Below are 23,745 nucleotides of genomic sequence, written 5' to 3'. Positions count from 1 at the left end.
ATGACTCCAAGATCCTTTTCTGCCTCTGCGCTATTCTATTAAGTCAAAGTACAGGCCCACCATATACAAGTACTTAGTTTAAGGTGCACTTATAAATAGTTTGGAGTCAGGGCAGGACAAAAAACTACCTCTGGTTTCTATTAGTTATACCTGTACAAAGCTATACAATATGGCATCTCCTTTTACACCAGTTTACACTTTGTATTTACACCAGTGTACACTTGCCTTTCTAGCCCACCCCAAATAAGATAACACTCCCACAGAACTAGCCATTTTGAAGTTTAAGAACATTTGGAGTTGGCATCATTTCCATTGATTACTGCTGGCTTAAGTGACAAAGATAAACTTTGTTTAAAGAAATCAGTGGCTTAAATAATTAGCAATTGGTCGAATGTAGACAAAAAATTGCTGTGTTTGGCCTGATCCCTCGGTAGGCAGATTTGCTAAACAGGTCTTGATCTCAGCTGATGCTGTAAAGGTTAAAAGCTCCACATCCCACAAACAGTCTCTGCTCATCCAGGTTTCCAAGCTGACTTCTGAGTATAGCTACTCAGTTATTATCTTGTAAAAGGGAGGAATTAATGTTTAGCATGCTCTTAGTTGAGAATGTTAAGGTGAGTTCTTTGTACGCAGTCTGACTTTTGGGAACTGAATCTATCTCATGGCAAATAGATGATACCTCTTAAAATGAAAAGTTTCTTATTGTCAAAGTCACTTTTTTCCTTTTCTTTTCTTTTTTTAAGTACACCAGTAACATTTGTTGCTTGCTGGCTAACGATATGCTTATTCTAGGACCACTAGGATGCAGTTGCATGATTGGCAAAATTAGTCTTGTACCTTTTAGACTCATGAGTACTGATTTGAAAAAGAAATACTGGATGTTGTTCAGCTTCTCCTCAGTGCAACTGCACTATGAGTAGTGGTGGTGCTAGCGTAGGCCAGTAACATAAAAACTTACCCAATGTCCAACTTCTTTACAGTGGGTAAAAAGGATGGTGAGTCAAAATGGGCCTCTAGAAGCCTGTATTTGCACAGGTATAGAGCTGCTGTTATACTCTGAAGCAGTAGTGGAGGGAGCATAATACTTGGCACCATATTGTCATTGTGAGTTCGCATGTGGGGATAAGGATGTGGAGTTTTGGTGATCTTGCTTCTTTCCAGTAGATATGAAAGCTACAAAGCATTTCCAACAAAAATATAAAACCTTGGAATATTAATGGCTCTCTTGTTCGCTTTTTTTGTTGTTGTTGTTTGTTTTTTAAAAGGCATTTTAAGCATGTATGGTTGTATAACTGTGCTGTCTCTGATGTGAAACAAGCAGATTTGTTTGCATCATGGGAAACCCTTGTTTCTTGTCAAAGAACCTTTGTCAGAAAGCTTTCAGGCTTTGCTTTAAGTAATTGTAATGTAACCAATAAATGAAATGATTAAGTAAAAACAGGATTATAAACAGAAAGACTAATGTTCCAGGTTTGAGAGCCTGGATATGGAGTCCCTAGGTGGCCTTTTTGGTAGTAACACAAGTGTAGGAAGCTGAGGCCATTGCGTAAGGGAATGCAATAGCTTGGTAGTGGTTATGAAAGCTCTTTAGCTGGATGTTTGGTGGAAAACCTGTGTCGCTTTAGTTGCAGGGACTGGCTCTAACTCTTTGACTTCCTGGACCAGGCATGGGTCTTAGCTGAGTTTGGACACTTCATCTTGCAGCAAAATGTGGACAAGTTTGCATCATGCTGGGCTTATTGAGGGGCATTGTGCAAGGGGGCAGACAGATGGCTAGTCCTAAATGTGTAATCCCCTTGAAGTGTGTTGGGGGAGGGAGGTTTCAGTTACTGGTGATACAGATATTTTGTTCCTGATGGGGGGGTCACTCTTGCAATTTTCACCTTTTTTTAACTTTTTTATAATAAAGGCTTTAAAGTTTCTCTTGCATGTAATGATGTTGCCTTGGCAAACAAGACCTATAAATAGGTAAATTTGGAAAAAGGATTAAAGTTAGGTGGCCAAAAAATTGTTAGTTCTTGTCTACCTGTTTTTTTTTTGGTTTGTTGGTCCCTCAAATGCCAATTTCAACAAATGTTTGTATTATGCTAGTGAAGTGTGATGCAGTGTTTTTCCTGACACACTTGGGTCACAAAACTGAGCCACAGAAGAAACTTGCCAAGATAAATACTGACTAGACATGCCACCTGCATGACCTGACATAAAATTAAATGTTCATCTTATCCTGTCAGCGTGAACTGGGTTAAGCTCCAAGGTTTACTGTGAGAGCACAGAGCCTGGCAAAAACTTCTTTGTAAATGTAAGTCACTAGTGTGGTGATTCTCAACCAGGGTGCCATGTGGCAAACACAATTCATGAGGTAAACCCAGAGGTTTCAAATGGGATTTTGTAGTATTAACAGAAAATTCTGACCTGCAGTGGTCTTTCTGAGTTCTTTGCGACAGAGGAATTGGTCTCTTTTTTTTTTTTTTCTTACTGTAGTCAAAAAATAAGAACTAAAACCTGCCACTTTCTGAGGGGTTCCTTGAGTTTAAAAAGGTTGAGAACCACCAATTCTCTTGTGTTGTGAGGTAGCAGTTGGTGTGTGAGGTGCTGTTTCTTTTGACAAATAGTTTCCTCTACTGAGGCTGCTTTTACTTACTATAAGAGGTGATGAATAACTGACTTAATCAGGCAGGCACTGGTAGTATTGAGGACCTCAAAGCTTATGGGGCCACTGTCAACACAATAGTTTTCTCATAACAGGTGTTAAGTCAAAACAGAAATTTAATTTACAAGTCAGTTGTACTTCCTCATTTTTGAACACACATGTGGTGCTGTTTTGTTTTAGGTTTCCAACACCACATGGAATGGTATAAAACCTTCACTATTTTTTATTGAATTGTTTGTTCTGAGTTGGGGAGAGATGATGAGGAAAGGAAGGGAGCATTCTCCCTTTCTCCCCATCTAAATCTTAGCTTCTAGATTGCTTGATTTTTCTCTTAAAACTGCTTGAGTAGGAACTGTCTGATATAGGAATGAAATAACTAAGCAGATTAGATGCTGTATGTATGTGGCATTTCCTGTAATAGTTCTTATCTCCTACAGTTTGTGTGTTTAGCTCTTTTGTAACAGAGTGTTCCTCATGAAAGAGAATTGGCCTTCCATTTTTCCAACCAGTCAAGATTCCCCAATGTGCTGAGTTCAAGACTGCTCAAGAAAAAAACATTGAAAATGTTTGTTTGTTTGTGAATCCAGGATGCTGACTGATAATGGGGATCACTTGGTTTTTAAAGCTGTAGATCACTCGCATAAAAATGTCTTTGCACCGGTAGGTTGGCATGTGTTATATTGGCATAGAGAAATTTACAGTAGTATTCAAATAGTTTTCAGTGGCCATGAAACCTAATGGAGTCCTCTGGAAATGTGCAAGCTGCTGTAACTCTCTATTAGCAAAGTTAATCAAGCCCTGTGAGAATGGAAGGTAGTCAGGAAATGCTAACAAGAGGCAAGGAAGTTTTGAGGCAGCAGGAACAACTAAAGCCAGCTAATGGCTACCTTTACCTAGTGCCAAACAGGAGAGCATATGGTTGAGCTGAAGTAATGGACTGAAAGAAACCGTTTGCTGTATTATGCCATAATCGGAGAGCATGGTATCAATTAATCAATCTTGTATTCCTCAGCCAGAGGAAAAAAAATGTTTTAGATGATGTTGGTAGGTGATTGTGGCTTCATGTTGGCCAGTAAGATTTGGAGATGGAGATGCACGCTTACATTCTAGGAAATCTTGAAGCTATTTGGCAATGTAGAGTTTTTCACGATATTAAAACAGTATTTGAGTGAATTAGTTCATAATCAAATCTATATACCTTTAAAAGGCTATTATTGTGTCTTGGTAACTATTCTAAATGCATTGAAGCATCTTCTGCCACAACCTATTACAGAAAACTCTGCTTCCAATGTTTCCCCTCACTATTTTTCCAGTGAAAAATACTGTATATAAAGCAATGGATATTCACATTTGCATATCCTAATATTGGACTGTGATAAGGATGTCTTGCATAATCTTAGTTTTTTTGCAAGATTTTTTTTAAATAAGCCAGGCAAAAATCTACTTATCACTTTTACCACATAGAACAACTTGCCCAACCATCTTTTCTCAGTGCAGCCATGCACACCTTTGCCCATGCATACAAGCATGGGTACACTTGCTTGCTTCTGCATATAACAAATTCGTGCATGTTCTCTTTTTTTTTTTTTTCCCCACCTCAGAACTGAATTTTGCACTATTCTCCCTTTGCTGACCAGTTAATCAGATTTGTCTTTTAGTGTCTCCTCCAAACTTACCTGTGCTCTGCCTGGACTTGGCACTGACTCTTTACAATGGGCTGAATTGTTTAGCTTTTCCTGGATGGAAAATATTTCACTACTGCTCTATTTAGGACAGAGAATGCTTGAAGGTAAGGCCATTTGTATTACCCATTGACTCCTCAGATGGGTGTCAGGAGTCTGGTATTTTCTGTTCTCCTTACTGGATCTGTGGGGGAAAGCTGCCTTATTGCTCTGGAAGAGCAGGGTTGGGTAGGTTTTCTTGATGGTGTTTTGTATTTGTTTTTTCTTTTGTTAAAACAACAACATTAGTAGGCTAATGCTGTCATCCAGCTGTTTTATATGTGGATATCTATTTATTGCTGGGATAGAATATTAAAAGAAACCTGTTGTGACCTTGCACTCAGCATGAACAGTAAGCTAGATGTATACGTGCCTGTTGTTATGTTTGTAGGACTATAGCCATTTACATCTGTGGCTTAGGCATAAGATACTTAGGCTTGACACAACTCAATTTTTATTTCTATAATTTTGAGGCCTAAAACGAATGTTTATTTTTAAGTTGTTCTTTTGATTTTATTGATAATACATATACGTACCTATGTATGTAAATTTAAATTTTCAGGATTGCATGAAATTAGGGGTATAGGAGGCAGACAACTTAATAATGACAGTATATTGTTCAAAGTGCTATAAAATTGCATGTTAAAACATATAAAAGTGAATACCTGCTTTAAATCATTCTGTTCATTCATCAGGAAAGAGCTGGGTGGGCAGGGAGCAGAAGAGGAAGGCAGCAGCAGTCTGGAGCTCTGGGAACATGGAGAGAGACTGTGGCCCTTTAAGGGGTAAGCCCTGAATGGTGGGCACCAGCGGAAGGGTGATCTGGCCCCTTGATGGCCACACCCTTCAACCCCTCCAGGCAGCACAGGGGCAGTGACTGGGCCCTGGGGTAAACCCCATATACCCTGCCCCAAGCATGCTGCTTCTCCCTGTGTTCCCATAGTTTCTGGCCTGGCCCGGCCCAGCCACTGCCCCGTGCTGTCTAGAGGGGCAAGAGACCATCACTGTCAAGGAGGCAGGTCACTCCTCTACCGGTGGCCATCCCAGGAGGGGCTTGTTCCCTAAAGGAGAGTGGGAAACTGCTTCCCATCCCAGACTGACTGGGAGGCTGCTGCCTCTCCCCATGGTCCCAGAGCCCCTGGCTGGCCCCGTCCCTGTGCGACTGGGGCAGGGGCCAAACTCCTGTTAAGCCCCAATCACACAGGCTGGCCCAGGCTCACCAGGAGTTTGGTGTTTGATCCCCGGCTGGGACCTGGGAAGAGTGAGCAACCAACAGTGCTGGGATCCTAGCTGCCCACAGCCCCATCAACATGGCCCCCAGCTCCTGCAGCAGCAGCCCAGGTTGCTGCCAGAGAAGCAATGCACAGATGGCACAGCCAGAGCTCCCACCTGCAGCACAGCCACCGCGTGCGTGCGTGTGTGTGAGATTTCCTTATCCCTATTGCAGATTTATTTTTTATGTCTCCTTTCAATAAATTTTAGTGATTACCGATGGGAATATTTTTCTGTTAATCTGTGAGTGACAAGAGAAATCTATGTGTACAAGTAAGCTTGGCAATATTCAGTTTTTTTAAAAGATACTGTGTGATAATGAGGCACTCCCTTGACTCATTCTATCTTGCATAATTTTGATATTTCTTGCAATCCTGATGTTTTTACGTGAAGGGGCATGTCTTTGTGTTTTGCTGCCTGTACATTAAAGCTTTAGAATAGGGCTTGGGGTAACTTCCAGTAACGTAGACCCACATTGCTTCTTGCTGTCTGCTTTTTGAAAGTAATCCTCCAAATCGTGGATCTTCCTATGAAAATGAATGCAGTCTTCAAAGCTAGGAGACAGGAAGAGGCATGTGCACTTCTTAGGGTAACTCTTAGTTTTGTGAATCTAATGACAATAAAGATTAGATTTGCTAATCTTTAAGGGCAATTAGTTTAGAAAGCAGTGCAAAACATGGGTTAAGCCCAGGGGCAGGCAATTATTTCGGGCGGAGGGCCGCTTACTGAGGTTTGGCAAGCCATTGAGGGCCGCATGATAGGCAGCCAGGGAAGATAAATCTAAATTTTCTACATTTTTTTAGGGGCCCTGCAGGTCGGATAGAATGGACTGGCAGGCTATGTCTTGCCCACCCCGGTCTAGCCACAGCTGTTCTGTTTCGAGAATATTGGCAGGCTTTTATCTGAAAGAAAAAGTTATTCAGTAGTTGGAGCAAGGAGGTTGGTAGCGGGTTTAAAACTAAAGGTTTGTCTGAGTGCATTTCTTTACTCTGAGCTAGTACCTGATGCTTATTTTTTATAGTTAAATCTGCTGTGGGGCATCTCACAGTTGGCTGCTTATGAAGCTCATCTGCTTCCTACCTTGGCTGCAGTCTGCAGCATTATATAATACTGTATTTACTCATGTCTAGGATGAGGTTTCTCCCCCCCCCCCCAATCAGTGTGGGAGAGAAAAAGCCCTTTATCTTACGCTGGTGTACGAAGGGGCTGCTGTGACCCTGATTGGCCCAAAGTCTGGGGTCAGGGCTGGAGTCAGATCCAGCTGCTTGCCCTCTGCAGCCCCCACCCCCATCAGGAGCAGCTTGGTTCTTGGCTGGGTTCCTGCCCAAGTAGGGAGCACATGGAAACTCAGTCCCCCTACCCAGCCAATCAGTAGTGCTGACACTGCTGCATTGCCTGCCCAACCAATCAGGAGTGCCAACAGCACTGTGGTCTGCAAGGACTGAGCTTTCACATGCTGAGTTCTTGGAGGGAACAGAATCCAGCAGTGTTGGTCAGTGGGGGGGATGGGAGGGAAGGGGCAGAGACTGGGGAGCTGGGGTTGGGGTAGGAAGGCTACAGTGGGAAGAAGTGGAGCTGGGGCACAGGGCAAGGAGGCAATTTGACTGACATATCCCTGCTCTCCCCTGCCACTATTTTCCCTGTTGTAACAGTGGGAGGTGGACAAATTCAGGACAGTCCTCTGATAATTACATTCTATACTCAGAAAATTATAACTAATTTATGGATTTTCCATATATATAATCTAATTATTAGGGAGGCATCTTAAGTTTAAGGTAGACTTAAATGCAAGTAAATATGGTACATAAAGTTACTGTGTTTATGTAAGCAAGGTTCTTATCAGATTTACCCAATCTTTTCGACCAACTCAAATAGTTGGAAAAAATTTTCTTGGCAAGCTTTTGGGCACAAACACCCTTTGTCAGGCTGAGGAAGTATCTGCAGATGGTCTGTGCTCTTCCTGGGTGGAGTGGTAAGCAGCCATTGTGCCTATGCAAGAAAGCCAGTCAGTTAAGATGTATTTATGCAAAGTTTTAATACTCTGTCTTGCTTTCTTGGGTTGGTGGATTTCTAGGCACATTTGAGTGTGAAAGTTGGTGCCCCTACTGGAATATGTTGCTTCCTGATATCATGGGCTGAGAAAGTGCTGACCTGATTTTTAAAGAACAGGGTATTTGCAAGTAATGTATTCATTTGGTTTTATACTTTTGAAATGTATGTTCAGGTCCTTAGTTGTGCACCAGTGTCAGAGGGTTAGGTGAATGGTAAAAATGCCAGGCTGCCTGTGTGCCTGCTTTCCTGTCGTTCTCTGCATGGTTTAGTTTCTAGGTAAACAGCTTGTGTGTAAATGGGACATTATGGTAGAAATAAAAGAGAGAACTTGTTTGGACATCACTTAAGTAATTAAGTGGCAAGGTGCCAGCTACTGGCTTTCAGCCCTCTCTCCCTTGGGTGCATAACAAGCTCTGTGGTTAGCTTCTGAGAAGGGAGTAATGTCCAAAATGAAGAAAACAGGCAAAATAAAGACAGCCAAAGGCCTGTCTTTTAAAGTCTGACCTGCTTCATAATCGGTGTTAAGGGAAAATGCATATTTTACATACGGAATGTGGAGTCAACATAGTGTCCAAATAGTCAGTCATTGTCTCTGAAAGGCATCTTGGTGTCTGGGAGTTCTGTCAGTTCTTACACATTTACTGCTGTAGCTCCAGTACTTAATGTTTTCCAAGAGCTTGTGCCATTCCTGCTAATAACATCATGATGACTTCTGAGAGCTTGCTTATTACAAATTAAACCTTTTTATGGGGTGCTTCTCAGGGTGTCTTGTGTGGGGAGAGGAGTCTGAAGTCTTCCTGACATCCTGGTAATTTTTCCTTTTACTCTTTTCCATCATGGTGACTTCTAGTTTGATTCTGCATCTGTCATAATGGGCCCTCTCTCTTCCTTCAGTACTCCTTTGTAAATTGCTCTGCAGAAATGTAGCGTTTGTTATACACCCATTTCTCCCTTCGGATTATTTACATGTGTGTTGTGGCAATTGTGCCAGCTCAGAGTGGAAGGTAGAATAATAAAATGTAAACAATTTTTTTAAGTCTAGAAAAGAAACTATAGCCCCAAGATTAAGAATCAGTCAGAGATGAATTGGGATAGCAGAGATATTAAGTATATTGGCTGGCTTTATTTTGTAGCTGTAAAATTCTGTTTCTAACTCAGCTTTTATCCCACATTTTGAAGTCAAGAGCTGTAGTATTTCCTTTGTGTCATAAAGGCAAACTCAGAGTTCCAGGTAAAATTGGTTTCTCATGGAGAATGAGAGAGAGCATACATGGGTTAATGACACTTGCTTGAAGGCTGCTGACTGATCCAAGTAATGTATTTTCAGTGCTATTGAAAACTCCAGGTATATTAATGATCTGGTGGATTCTTTGTGTAGTTTTTGCTTGATGGGAGGGGGGAAGGAGACTATTGGTAAAGCTGGACATTTTTAAACTCCATTCCTTGGAGTCTCAGAACAGCGGAGACTTCCTATGTCTGAAGAAGGGTCATTGTGCCTGAAAGCTTGCAAAGAACTCTTTTCCAACTACTCAGTTGATCTAATATAAGATATCACATCTACCCAAAAACCTTCCCAAATTAGAAAGTATGCCTACGGAATATCTGCTAACAAGGAAAGGATTCATGTGCCCGCACTGGGTATGCTGGGTCTATTTTTCTGTCTTTCTGAACCATGGAATTAATTTCAGAGCACTAAGGGCAGGACATTATGCTGTTGGTGAAGATGGATGTCTTTGGGAGGTGTGGCTTTTTATAAAATAATTACAGGGCATTGATTACAGAATCTTGCCTTTTTGAAGTTTTGCCTTACTTTTAAGGGGTGTTGCATCTAGTGCGCCTATGTCATGGCATGCAATACAACTTTGACTAAGGAAACTTGCAGGGAATACATTATACTAATAGCTCATTATGAAGGGAATGATAAGGTTAGCAGGGCATTCAGTTGACTCTTTTGCATAGAACAGAGGTTCCCAACCACCAGGCTGCAGTCTGGTATCCAGTCATGAAAGGTTGGCTGCCAGGTCATGGCATGAACCCCCTGCTCTGACCTCTGTCTGTCCACCCGGGTGACCAGCTTCTGCTGTCAGCAGTTGCATGAGGGGTTAAAGCTGGGCAGTGGAGCAGCCCCGGGGGGAGGTAGTGGACCCTGTGTGCCCCGTCTTGCTCCCATGCCAGTCCACAGTATAAAAAAGGTTGGGAACCACTGGCCTAGAACAATGTTTTTCAACCAGGGTGATTCAGCACCCATGAGATCCTTGTAAGTGCGACATCAGTTTTTAGGTGCGTGAACACCTATGGATGATTCATGGGATAAAGCCAGAGATTTCAAATCCATAGTGTCAGAGATGGATTTGTTTTGGTTTTTCTGAGTGCTTTGTAACAGAAGAATTGCTATTATTTTCCTGTAGTGAAAAATGAGTGAGGGTTTGGCATTTTCCAATGAATTCCTTGAGTCTACTGAAGTTGAGAGCCACTGGTCTAGAATGTGACGGAGTCCAGGCTCATCTGGTGGATGCTATGGAGTAAAGACTATTTACATTAGAATATCACTCACCCCTCTAATGTGACTAGCAACTCCAACTGTGGGCTTGAAGATGCAAAGCTTCTGTGGCCCATATTTCAAGTTTCAAAACAGATTTGACTAGGAATGTGATTTGGTACTAGTCCTAATGGTTTTATATTTATATATGTTTATTTTTGTATCCATATATAGAGATGGATATCATTAGTAATTCTGGGAAAGGGTTTTTCTTTGCAAATAATTCTGCATATTTAAAACATTTTCCCCCCTTTTTAGTAGACTGGTGTGTTGTGATTTGAAGTTACTGTGTAATGAACAAATGCATAGAGTGTGTATTCAGTTTTTAAACTAAATGCTCAGTGTAATGAAACTAATGATAAAGGTCTCACTAACATGAGCACAAACTTCCTGTGATGTTATTTTAGGTTGCATGAGGACATGCCTTACCAATTAAAGATGAACAATATGGAAATAAGATATGAAGGGCGGAATATCTTGCATTTGTTAATGTTTCCACGTAGGTAGCTTGCAAGAAACCTGGGCAACTTGTTCTTGCCTTTTTCAGACTTTAAATTGGTAGCAACCTTAAGCAAATGTAGCTGTCACCAGATTAATTTAATGCACTTTGTAGACTTTTAAGATGGGGCTGATGCATTTAATTGGGTACATGAACAAAACCACATCCTAATCGTCATTTCTGCTGAAGCACCTTTATTTTAGCATGTGTTCCTGTAACTTAAGGATAATTTGTACTTCAATCACGTGTGCTACTGGATGCTTATTTCTTGTGTAAACTTTAGTTCATGTGTAAGAACTTGGAAACAGCCTTATATGCAATCATATCATACCCCTTATTTGGGGGTTTGGCCCAGGATGCATTCTAGACTTGCATATCCCTAGCTTGGATCTGAAACTAAAGAAGTAATTTCTCTTTCTGTATAAAAGGACTTAACTTTCTGGGAAAGACTTGGTTAAGGAAGTGTTTTCTAGATGGTAGTAGCAAACCAACAAAATAGGAATCATGGCTTCTAAGCTTTAAGAGAAGGATGGGTTAGTGGTTAGGATAACAGTATATACAATCCAACTGAAAAGCAGTGTGGCAGAATAACTTTAATTAGAGTTTGTCATGTCAGAGTCCTAAATTCTGTTATAGGCTGTTCCTGTAGAGGTTGCAAAAGGAGTTCCACTTTAAACTGAATGACATCTCATGCTAGCTTTTCTTGTAAGTTGGTTTTGGTGGCTGATAGTGGAGAATGTAAAAAGTCAGTAAAGTGAGATTTTTTTTTTTTTCAAAATTTTTTTAAAACTTATTTCTTCAGTTCAAGGAATGTGTTAGGAGGCTGTGGCACCTTGGGATGCCACGAGATCTTTTTAAGGTTGTTTCAAGCTTCAATTGTAAAACTCTTCAAGCCTAACATGTAGTTGCAAGATTAAACCCAGACTTGTGGTCTCTCTTCAGTTCTTTGTAATAAAAGAATAGTTCTTATAGATTTCATAGATTTTCAGGGTCAGAAGGGACCTATTAGATCATCGAGTCCAACCCCCCTGCCCTGGGCAGGAAAGAGTGCTGGGGTCAGATGACCCCAGCCAGGTTTTTGTCCAATCTCCTCTTGAGTATCTCCAGGGTAGGGGACAGCACCACCTGCCATAGAAGTATATTCCATATTTTGGCAACTCTCACTGTAAAGAGTTTTTTCCTGATGTCCAGTCTAAATTGCTCTCCCTCAGTTTGTGGCCATTGTTTCTAGTTACCTTGATGGGCACCCTGGTAAACATTGTATCCCCTAATTCCTGCTGTCCCCCCCCATAACCTCTCTGCTTTTTCTTGCAGAGGCTGAAGAGATTCAGTTCCCTCAATCAGTCTTCATTGGGTTTATTCTGTAGGCCTTTAACTAGACAGGTGACCCTCCTCTGAACCCTTTCCAGGCTATCTACATCCCTCCTGGAGTGCGGTGCCCAAAACTGGATCCAGTGCTCTAGCTGCAGCCTGACCAGTGCTGCATGGAGGGGAAGTATCACCTCCCTAGACCTGTTTTGTGATGCACCTACTTACTCAAAGAGTGCTGTTAGCCTTACTTATTACCTCATCGCATGTTTGTACACTAAAGAAGAGTGAAGCTAAGGTAATTTTCCAGGGGGTTCCTTGAGTCTTAGTAAGTTTAAGAACCACTACTATAGACTGTAGGTGCATTTGGTTGGTGGTAGGAGGTTGGGGTGTTCCTTTCACACTTCGAGTAGTACCTTCACCTCAAGCAGCAGTGTTGCAATATCAACAATATCTATTTGACAGCTTGGGTCAGCACATGTTTAAGTTGTGGAGAAAAGTTAAAAATTGCAACGCAAACACCCATGCATAACTGGCTTTATTGCCTATATTTTGTATCATGTTTAATCTGCATGTAAAACGTGGCAAAATATTGCAAAGGGTTTTAATTTTTTTGCAAAAGGTGTCATAAAAAGGTGAGAGAGTTCAGTGAAGTGCCTAAAATGTCTTTCAGAATGATTCCATTAAGTTGATAGGGGTTTTTTTGGTATTCAGTTTTTACATAGCTTCTTGCCATTCTGATATTTTATGAACATAGGTTTAACATTCATGTTTCACTGAACACTCTTCCTGTATCTTAAGAGTGTTCATCAGTACTAGATTTTAAATATAATCTTGTTTTTCCCCAAATGGGTTGATTTCTAAATAATCTAACAAACAGCTCCCTTCTGAAAAACAAAATGGGGACTAGTAGTAATTGGTACTCTTATAAGTATGAAATCTATTCTTTTTACAGTATTTGATACCTAAAAAGCACAGCTACTTGACATCTTGAGTCACACTATTGCTCCAAATTTAGTTTCTTTAGCATACAACCGTTTGTCTGTAGGTTAAACTGTCCAAACAGCTAGACCAGCCTTATTTATCACTGAGGACTTTGCCTTTACTTTACTTTAATATTTCATGCAAAACAAGGCAGGTGGGTATAACTTGCCTACATTAGTTATCTGAAGTCTTTAGGGTCAGCAAACAGCCCTGATTACCAAGAGCATGCACCTCAATACTGCCCTGTTGCTACTTTAAAATGCTCCTAAGATCTGCTAAGGGCTGCATTACCTTTTCTTGGTAATGCATTCCTGCATTATCCCTTTCCAAAAGATTTAAAAAGGATACATGGGTCCCATTAAGGGTTCCTGTGCAGCTTCAGATTGTACTTCTTCAATTTCCTCCCATTTATGGCCTACCTCTGGTCACCATGGCAGTGGTTGCTCTTCTGTCTGCCCTACATGTATTCCTCAAATAGCCTATATCAGGAGATGCCAACCTACAGCACATGTTTGCCCCACACAGATGCTGCCCATGCCATTTGTAGCACAACAGACTGAGTAGATGGGCAGCACAAGAACAGATATTGGAGGGAGCTGAAAACAGAGTACCAATCAGGCAGGGAGCACAGGGCAGGGAATGGAAAGCAAAGTAGCCAATTTGGTGGAGGAAGGGGATGGGAGTGTGGCACTCAAGGAGCACATGGACCTAATTTGTGGTATGTCTACAAAAAAGGTTGGCCTCCACTTTTTTTTGTTTTAGGAAGGCAAACACTTTTTTGTCTTAGGAATGTTCTTCTTGCCAGATCATTTAAATGCTTTCTTTCACTGTGAGGGAAGAACTAGTAAATGATCAAATACCCCCAGAGTCCTCTTGAAATATCTTCTATAACATTGCTCCTGTGAGCAGTAGATTAGAACTGTCAGACAGGCGTTAGATGCTGATACATGACTGCAGTGGCATGTCATGCTAATATGAGAAGCAAAACTGCAGCCATCGTTAACTCAGTAACATGGCTACAGGTATTCACCATGGTGCTCTCATCATTTATCCTCTGATGTTGTTGGGTTCCATCTTGTGTTGGATTTGGAATAGCATACTTGTTCTTTTTTTTTCACCTTCTACTTTTAATGGCTGTGCATGTTTCTTCATGCTGATACTTCATTTTTTCCCCTAAATCTGCAATATGTAACTTATAAAAAGTATAAAACGCTAATTCTATTTAGTAAAGCTAATTAGTTTGATTACTTCTTTGCAGATGATACTGTGGAATTGCCAGAGCTCTGTATAAACAGCAAGAAAACCTTTTTTAAACAGATTGCGTTTAAACTCTGTGTGTGTGTGTGTGTGTGTGCGCGCGCGCGTGTGTGTGTGTGTGTGTGTGTGTGTGTGTACACCAGGCTTAAACTGGTGATCTAGTTCATCGGTGTCTTTCATCTTGGTGTCTTTTTTTGGTTTCAGTTATCTGTATTGTCTCCATACTCAGTCCTGTGCCTCCAGGCATCCTGTGTCATGTGTTCTATCTAAGTTTGGATTCAAATTACATGTAGTTTAGTATAGCTAGATAGAGACAGTGTGTTCTGAGTACTTTAATTGTGATGTATTTCAGTTTGCATCATAATTTCTGCAAGGATCTGATCTCCATATCTTGTCTAAGCAATAAGATATTTAATGTTTATACCTGTTCTTAGCATGTGCATTTTGTAAATTAAGTTATTTATTGTGATGTAAAGAGTCTTAGCTGGTGTGTTGCTTGGGATTCTGAATATTGAGTCAGACTAGGCAAGGTTTCTGTGCAGCTGTTCTTTCTCAATACTTAATAGCAGCTCTTCCTTAGTGAATTAGAAGAGATGGCTTAATACAAGGCCTGTCCACACTGCTGCTCTGATGCCTGAAGGTCGCACCCGGAGCATGAACACTATGCTCTTCTGCATTCTAGTGGCTTGTAATAGTCTGCTATAAATGCACATTGTAGCGGTATCATCCTTATTTGGATTGCATTTAACCCTGGTTCTTTTTACAGATGAGTAAGTTGAGGCAAAGGGAAGTCGTGTGATTAGATAAATCTCTTAAACTAGAGTAGTGAATCTTAACAAGGATGCCATGGCATTGTGGAATGGTGTGAGATCCTTTTAGGGGTGCTATGAAGTGCCATACAATATTAGTAATGATATGTGTGCAAATGCCTACACACGATTCATAAGATAAATCCAGAAATTTCATAATGGAATCCATAGCCTCAAAAACATTGAGTTCTTTGTAACAGAAAAAGTAATCTGTTTTCCCATAGTCAAAAAACAGTGGTTCTCAACATCTGGACTTGGAATTGGTGTGTTCCAGTAGTTTCATGTGGTCCATCTTAATAATAGTCTCTTTCTGTGCTGCAAATATGATTTTCCCCTTCCCCCTGCCCAACCTCCACCCTAGCAAAATCAGTGTATCAGATTTCAGATTTAATTTCATACAGCACTACTGAAATTATTAAGCCATATATATTACACTGAAAATTTCCCTTGTTTACTAACTAAACGGTGTTAGTTCAGCATTCTCTGCTAGCTTGTATTAAATGAAATACAAGCATCTAAAAGAGTAGGAAAATGTAGTTCCCAGCCCTGTACTAGGGGATCAGAATAATAGCTGTCTGGGGGAGAAAAAAAACCCAGCCAAATGCATCTTACTGCAGCTTGAACATTTGAGAAGAAAAAAAATTATTTATGACTTAATGAAAGTACTGTATGAACTAGTAAGGTGCATGTGTAACTGTTTGGATCATTGTGCTCAGCACCTCCTGTCTACTTGGAGGTGGAATCGGGTAGTTTCCCAGGAGTCAGTCCTGGGTCTGTTATTGTTTGAAGTCTTTTGCTAATGATCTGGAGGATGGGATTGAGAGCGAGTTTAGAAGATTTTTGTGAATGATATCAAATTGGGTGGAGTTACCGATTCTCTGGAGGGCAGGGCTACAATCCAGAATTACCTGGAAAAATGGGAGGAAGAGTTATTTTTGAATTCAGTCTGTTGTGGTTTTTGACGAATGCCAAGTCCTGCATTTAGGATGAAAAAAAATGCATGCATAAATATCAGATCAAGGGAAATGATTCTTCTGCCCTTTGGCACTGGGGAGGCCTAACCTAAAATACTGTGTCCAGTTTTGGGCCCCTTGCTTCAAGAAAGATGTGGACAGTTTGGAAAGAGTTTAGTGGAGAGTGGCAAAGATTATTAAAAACCTGAAAAGCATGACTTAACAAGGAAAGGCTGAAAAGAACTAGGGTTATTTTAGTATGGAGAAGAAGACTGGGGGGATTTGATAAGTCTTCAAATACCTTAAGGGCAATTTTATGAAGGGGATAGAGGATCTTTATTCTCTGTGGCTTTGGGGAACATGGTTAGGAACCATGGCCTCAAAATGAAGCAGAAGAAACTTAGGTAGAGGAACTTTCTGATTTGGAAGATTGGTTAATCATTGGAACAGGCAAACAAGAGAGGTGGACAGGCTAGACAAACTTTTCAGTGATCCTGCCTTAAGCAGGGGTGGCTGGCTAGGCCTGCGCTACATTCTAGCCCTACACTTCTGTGATCCTAAATTGTAAACCCATGTATTTAACAACTTTTAAGGACCTTAGGTAGATTGTCTTGATTTGAACAGCTCTTCAGTTCACGTGCATAATGTTAATTTAATCTGTTCCCCTGCATATTCTAAATTACTGTACTTACGCAAACCCAAGGTAACTTCAGATTTTAAGATGCCCCTCCCCTCAAATTCTAGACATGGAAAATTTTATAAATGTGTTTATAATTTTCTGTGTCTAATTAATGGAGGATCATCTTAAATTTGTCCCTCCCCACCACTGCAGTGAACAGTGGCTGGGAGCTGGGGGGAGCAAGCAGCGGGGAAGTCTGGTGGCTTGCCCCTCCCTTCCACCCCTGCTGCCGCCTCCTATCTCTCTATTGCAGCTGTGGCTGCGGCTGCCTCCAGGCCCAGTCCAGCCATGCAACAGTTATTGCTGGAGCTGCAATAGGGAGATGAGTAGTGGACGGTGGGTGGTGGGGTGTGGGGCAGTGGCTGCAGCTCCAATTCTGACCCTGGCCTTGGTGTTAAAATCAGAGCCACAGGCCCCCTACCCTCCTCCCCAGCCTCCAAGTTTTAGTCGAATCTAAGACAAGGGATTTTTTTTTTCCCCGTTCTGAATGGAGAAGAAAACCTTGTCTACGATTGTGATAAATATGGTAACACCTGCTTCAAAGTCTTGTGAGGTAGCTATGTAGTAACTTATCTACCTCTGCTGTGAAATTCAGTAGCTATTCAATACTGTATAGTGTATCCTATACAGAATTATTCACCTTCTTTAAATGTATCTGGTTGAAGTTGCAAAGGAAATTTAAGCCAATGAAATTTTAATTACTTAAGCTGGAATTTGGCTAGGCTGTATTTGAGTGTTGGAGAAGAGAAGTTTTAAGATGCGACTGTTCTGACGTACTGAGCGTCTCTAGTTAGAGAATAACTCTAAGAAGGATTACATTATTCTGAGAGGGACTCAAAAAATCTGAGAAATCCTGTTGTTTCTTTTTTTTTCCAAGTCTGTGCTCTCAGTTCACTCAGTCTTGTGTGAAACTGTTGAAATCCAAGTTTGTTTCCATGACTCATTATATTTATTCAGTAAACATAAGCGGTTTTTCTTCTAGCTGCCAGGCCTATAACCTTAAATTGCAGTCTGAAACTGTTTTTTATTCCTTGTTTAGGCATTGCAGCTAGCAATACTCTTCTCTTGGAATAGCAGAGTTTCTAATGAAGGAGCCTTATGGCTAGTTTGCAGGTGATAGGGTTATCTCAGTGGATCAGTTTTTGTTACAGATTGTTTTCTTGAAAATAATCTCCTAAGCAATTACTAGATGTTGCTGGTCTCACAGGAGGAGAAATGCAACTAAAATGTAATGTGTATCAGTTAATATATTCGTTATAATGTATTTGTCAGTGTGGAGACCACTTGTTCTGATAAGCAAATATTCAATGTCTGTTCCCCTGCCCTCCTTGCCTCCCCCCCCCAAAGAAAATCGTGGCAACCCAAAACACCTATTTAGGGAAAAGCTTATGTGGAGAATGGCCTTATATTGGGTTCTCAGTTTAAATATGAGCTTCAATGAATGAATTGTAGAAAATTGGCTCCAGAATTAAAGTAGTCTTACTCAAAACCACTTATGCTAATACATTCTGTTCATATTGGGTGGGTAACTGTTTAGACTCCCACATGGATCCTGGTTGCTTTGGTATAATGTCCTGTCTCCAGGATATGGCAAGGATAGTTTATTCTAAATCCACTTGGGGTGAAAGCTTGAATAAAAAAAAAAAAAAGCATTCTGTCACTAACCATTTGCTCCCAATAGCAGCAGTGGCATGACAGAAGCTGTAACACAAGGCCAAGAATTTAAACTCTGGGATTATAGTAAGAAAATGGATTGTGATTTAGTTTTATTCTGAGTGATGATATGAACTTCTGCAGTTTCACCTAAAACATTTACTGTTTGAAATGTTGCCTTTGACAGTTTCAACAGACATCTTCTGGATTCTGTAACCATCAGACTCCAATATAGTTTAGGCATAGGAACATCTTGCACTTTATTTTTGCCCTGGTCAGAGCTCTAATTCAGAGGAAACAAAGCCTGGTTAAATGCGTCTTTAAAGGAAGACGGTAGGCGTGACAGTACAGTCAAAACATAGTTACTTCATTGCTACAATAAAAAAATCTTTATGGAGAATTCTGATCTTTAAAACCTGATTCTGGGACTACTGCCTGTCTGTTGTGCCAGTTGTGGGGGGAGGGGAAGGTGGGGTACACATGCAGCAGAGCTTGTCCAGTTGGTGCCTGCCCCTGCAGTGCTCCATTTGCAGCTTTTCCTGGCGTGGCTGCAGCTGGCAGGGCTTGCATTGTCACCAGGAGGCAAGGGGGGGGCAGAGAAGCACCCAGCCAGCTGCAGCTGCCCCAAAAGCTGTGCTCTGGCTGAGGACAGTGGGGCTGTTCTGTTCCTCTTAAGCTCCTGCCCCTGCCATGCTGCTCTGGGTAGTAAGCTTCAGCCCGGAGGCTTCTGCCCAGCAAATGGCACTACAGCTCTAGCTTCTGGCTGCCTTCCACCTGCTCCAGCTGCCCAGTGCAATGAACAGCCCCCGAGGCTGGGCAAAGCAGGTAGTTGAATGGAAGCTGGAGCCAGATATTGATGTGCTGGGGCAGGAGGTGCCTGGCTGTAGCTCCCCCCACACCCACCTGGAGTACCACAGCACAGCAGGACTGTAGGAGTCACAGCTGGAAGCAAGGGCAGCAGAACAGCCCTGCTGATCTCGGCCAGCTTCCAGTGGGGTTGGTCCTAGTGTGGCTGCATCTGGTTGGGTGCTGCTCCTCCTGTTGTTGCCCTTTTGCGTCCTTCCATGCAGGGGGGGGGTTTCAGCCAAGCTGCTCCTGCTGCAGGTGAAAGGAGCAAAGGAACGTCCAGCCGGCTGCAGCTGCACTGGGAATAGTGCTGCCAGAAGCTGAGTGCTGGCTGGGGCTGGTGTTGGTGGCATAGTCGTGTGGGCTGCCCTGGTGGGAGTAAGTGGGACTCACCCCCATGTGGAGTGCTGCAGGCTGGCTCTAGCCAGTTGGAGGGTCAGATCTAACTGCGTTTTGCCTGCCCCTGATATAGAGCCTCTATTCCAGTTGCATTTGTTTATTCTAAACCACATTTTGCAAGTTCTTTGATAAGCTTTTTTATGTAGACAAGCTCTGGATTTAAAACTAGTATTAGAAAATTCTGCAACAGAGAAAGTAGGGTCCATGTAATCTGCAAAATTTCAATACAAGGACTTTGTTCTGCTGACGTCTTCACAGTGTAATTTTTTGGAATGTCCTCTGAAAGATTATTGTAGTTCTGCAGAACAAAACAGACCTTCTGTGTGACCCAATACCACTTGCGAAGTTGGAATTCCAACTTTGCCTCTAGAATGGGAATTTAGACTTGATACATTGTCTAGTAGTTGGCAAGGACAGGCAACCCATTTTCAAAGTGGTGGGTTTTGTAGTCTTCAGTATAGCAAATTTTGCAGCTTTTAAAATAGGTACTCGACTTTTGTTCAGCTTTGGAGAGCACTCAAACCTATAATTATTGGCTTAGGGGTAAGCTTTTCTTGCTGACAGCCTATAACTTCTAATCAGACACCACCATCTGAGTGTTTTTTGGACAGTTCTTTTGATCAGGTTTCTAGGATCCTTAGATTCAAGCATGCTTTCCTCCTCCCTGTCCCCTCCACTATAGAAATCTATTGATTACATTTCTGGTGCAGTCAGGCTTTTACTTGGCTGTATCCGAGCACCTTGATTCTTGGCTTTCATTTTCTGAAACATTCCAACAATTTCAGTCTCACTTGTTTTTAGCCTTAGTATGCTAAACAGGCAGAGAAGCCTGAAAGAAAAAACCTATTTTTTTGTGAAGCTTTTGTTGAGAGACCGCAGTGATCCTAGGGATCTTTTCTGAGTGCTCACTTAACCTGAGTGCTCAGCTGCAAGTGTTTTATACCCTATTTACATTTGACCCTCTCAGCTAGATTTCCTCATCAAATGGATCTCTGGTGTGCAGGTTTAGTGACTACTTCCTACTTAATACTTTATGGAGGGTCTAGTCCCTTTCTCTTGAATAAGATAACTACATTTGCTATTAGAGAAGCCCTGCAACTTGAAGTTCTGTGGAGAAATAACTGCAAAGGAGCTGAGCTAGTGCAGGTGTATGATTTTTCTCCATTTGGATTTACTCTTCTTTTCAGGTTTATTAGGAGCAAAAGAATAAAAGGAAGATGCTACTGCAAGGGGGGGGGGTCTCGTTAAGTACTTCACAAAATCCTTTAGCCCACCATATCCCTGAAATAGACATAAGATACAAAGTAAAAGAAATGAGTGCCTGACCTCCCTGCTTCTTGCACAAAGCTGTGGGGTTTTTTTTAAATACTTGAGTGTAGTAGTCAATATGTTTCTTTGGTATATAGTAGTAATAATAATATAAAAACCCCTCTCAACAACAAACCCACAAGTGCAATGCATTTTCAGTCTAAGAACAATTTTTCTTATAAGAATGTATTTATTAGTCTGTTAACTCCTTTTTTTGCATAGTTGCTTTTCTGTTCCCCTCAAAACAGCAGTAGGAGAGAGTTGTCATTTTGTGTTCTGGGTTGTGCATTTGAGTTGAGGTAATTAGTCCTGTGGTCTGATGCTAAGCAGAAAACAGAGCAGGTTGGCACCTCATAATTAGGGGTCAGCAACATATGACCAGCGGGCTGGTTCCAGCCTGCAGGACCTTTGGATCTGGTCTGCGGACTTGGGTGGCATTCACAAGCATGGATGCCAGCTGTAGGCTTTCTTCCTGTGCCACTGTAGGGACTAATGCTAACCTTGAACAGTCATTTTGGCCTGCTGTAGGAAAAGGTTGCCTACCCTTGTTTCAGACTTAATTTGTTCAGTGGCATAAGCTTTTATAGGCAGCAGCCTGCTTTGTCAGGTGTTATGTATTGTACAGAGCAGGGGTACTAATGGCTGAATTACGGAAGCAGCTTTGCCTTATGACTCACAAAGTGTGTCAGGTTATTTGCAATAACTTTGCAATACATCTTCTCATGTACCTTTACTGTTTTGCGAAGGATCATATACAGTAAACACTTTAGATATAGTATTATTATACTCGGAATAAAAGCAATGTTAATAGATAGGGCTATTGCTATGCAGAATCCTTTTGGGGTTGTAAGTACCAGGCATGCGACATGGTGCACTTAAGCAAGCAAGTTTTTGAGAATTTCATTTGATTTTAATTTCTTGGGTGTCATTAGCTGCAGAGAATCTTTAATGCATTGAACAGATTAAACTGAATTAAATTGACATAAGTTATTTTGAGTCTACAGTAAATCAGAAACAACAGTCCAAAGGTGTAAAATTTTTTCCACCAAAGTACTTGTTGGTTCTAAAGTTCAGTGAAATATATGTGACAAAACTAATTCTTCCAGAGCTCATTACTTGAGACAATAAAACTTGAAAGAGTAAATGGAGGAGCCCAGAGAGGTTGTGCAATATGAGAGTTTGTGCAAGGAATGAAATGCTTACAGGGAAATAGACAGAAAAAGGTAGCATCCAAAGCAGAGCAAGCTTTCTTTGCCTGCACTACAGCGAGTGTGACAGGTAGGTCCTGAATAAAGCTTAGTTGCACTGTTTCTCTTTTGATATTTTGATCTAACATAGGCAGGAAGCCTGGTTCTTTGAGTGGTTTATTATCCCAGCTTGTGTTGATCTGAAATTTGTGATATAAGGCTAGTACTGTTAGTAGGGACTTGGCCAATCTGGTATAAAGGTGGCATAGCTTATTCCTTTACAGGAAAGGGAATGTATTCTACTAGCATAGGGAACTTGTAAATGCATTGATATACTAGTATACGTGAGGGGTTGTACTGGCTTCTAGCCATCTTGATAAGAAAAACAAAGCACCCCAACAAGAATATTTGCAGCAGCACAAAACTTATGTAAACTAGACCCTAGCTACTTAGGGTTTGAAATAGTATGCTAAACGTTGTTCAGCTGCTTTTTGAATGACTTTTGCTTCTCCCTGGTAACTCCCTTCTCACCCCCTTGGTGCTTTGCCAAGTGTGCCAATCCTTAATCTTCTGTTCAAAGTAGCACTCGTTCAGTTTCCTCAGTACAGTGGAGCAAACTGTTGCCTGCATGACTTTTGAACCATTCTTTTGCGCAATTAGAAACCACAGATGATAGCATGAGTTAATGCTATAATCATTCTGTCTATATATAGATGCCATCACGGAACTGTTAGTGCTTCAGAAGGGGGAGTAGGGAACCAAGATACATTGACACTGAAGGCAGTGGAGCTTTAGTAGGAGAACTGTCACCTAGAGGTACAGTATAAACTCTGCAACTTAGTTGCCTGGTTGCTTTTGCTGTAGTTTCCCCTGAACTAGGCAACTTTTTATTAAAGTACTTCAATTTTAGAAACTATTTTCAGAACTTCAGCGGGGAGGGTGAAGAGATCCATCCACAGTAAATGTCTTATGTCAATCGGGTACAGTTCATTTTCTAATACATATTGCTAGTGTGGATGGGACCTAATGTTCTATACCTAATGGTAGACTGGAAGGTCCCAGCAGTTCTGGAGTGGTAGGCTTTCTTCTCCAGTAGTAATAAAGCAAGATTCCTGTAACTACTAGATTGCAGGTGAACTTTTCGGGCAGGTAGGCACAAGACGTTTTACTTGCTTTGCCGTGAATTCTTCTTGTTAGAAGACGGTGAGATAAATGGCTGGTTCCGTGTAGGATTAACTTTTGGGTCCATCTGCTTTGGAACCATCTTTCTTCTCTCCTATTTATGACTCTACTGCTTGTATTTTGCATATAATAGTAATTAGCAGTGCACCAATACATTGGTGCAATATCAGATAGGTACCAGTATAAAGAAATCTGGCTGTATCAGAAATCGGCCCAATGGGGCTGATTTAATTTGGCCAATAAATGCTCATGTGTACATGCAGCCACAGTGCAGCATGCAGGCAGCGAGGACCACAGAGCCCCGCAGCACTGAGAGCTGCCTCCAGCTGGTAAGTCTGTTGTGGTAGAAGCAGGGGGGACAGATCCTGCCCCCCACTGGCAGTGAGGGAGGGGGCAGGGGCAGGCGCTGCCCAGCCAGAGTGGGATGGAGTACTCGGGTGGTGTGTG

At 41.5% G+C, this 23,745-nt stretch overlaps 1 protein-coding gene across 2 annotated transcripts in view; it reads left to right on the top strand.

The window, feature by feature from the left end:
• ADIPOR2 (adiponectin receptor 2) overlaps nt 1–23,745 on the top strand; it is a 75,627-nt gene that overhangs the window by 2,173 nt on the left and 49,709 nt on the right. Inside the window, exon 1 of one of the 2 annotated variants that reach the window (XM_019544566.1) lies at nt 22,861–22,932. The exons of the other annotated variant lie outside the window; for it this stretch is intronic. The gene's annotated coding sequence lies outside the window, so the exon portion shown is untranslated. Of the gene's footprint in view, nt 1–22,860; nt 22,933–23,745 lie in introns of those variants that run through there. 2 annotated transcript variants of the gene reach the window in all.

This window comes from Crocodylus porosus, unplaced genomic scaffold, assembly GCF_001723895.1.
Source record: "Crocodylus porosus isolate Cpor-Errol unplaced genomic scaffold, CroPor_comp1, whole genome shotgun sequence".
NCBI lineage: Eukaryota > Metazoa > Chordata > Crocodylia > Crocodylidae > Crocodylus > Crocodylus porosus.
The sequence above is the reverse complement of the archived record's forward strand: the minus strand, read 5'-3'. Positions and strand labels throughout refer to the sequence as shown.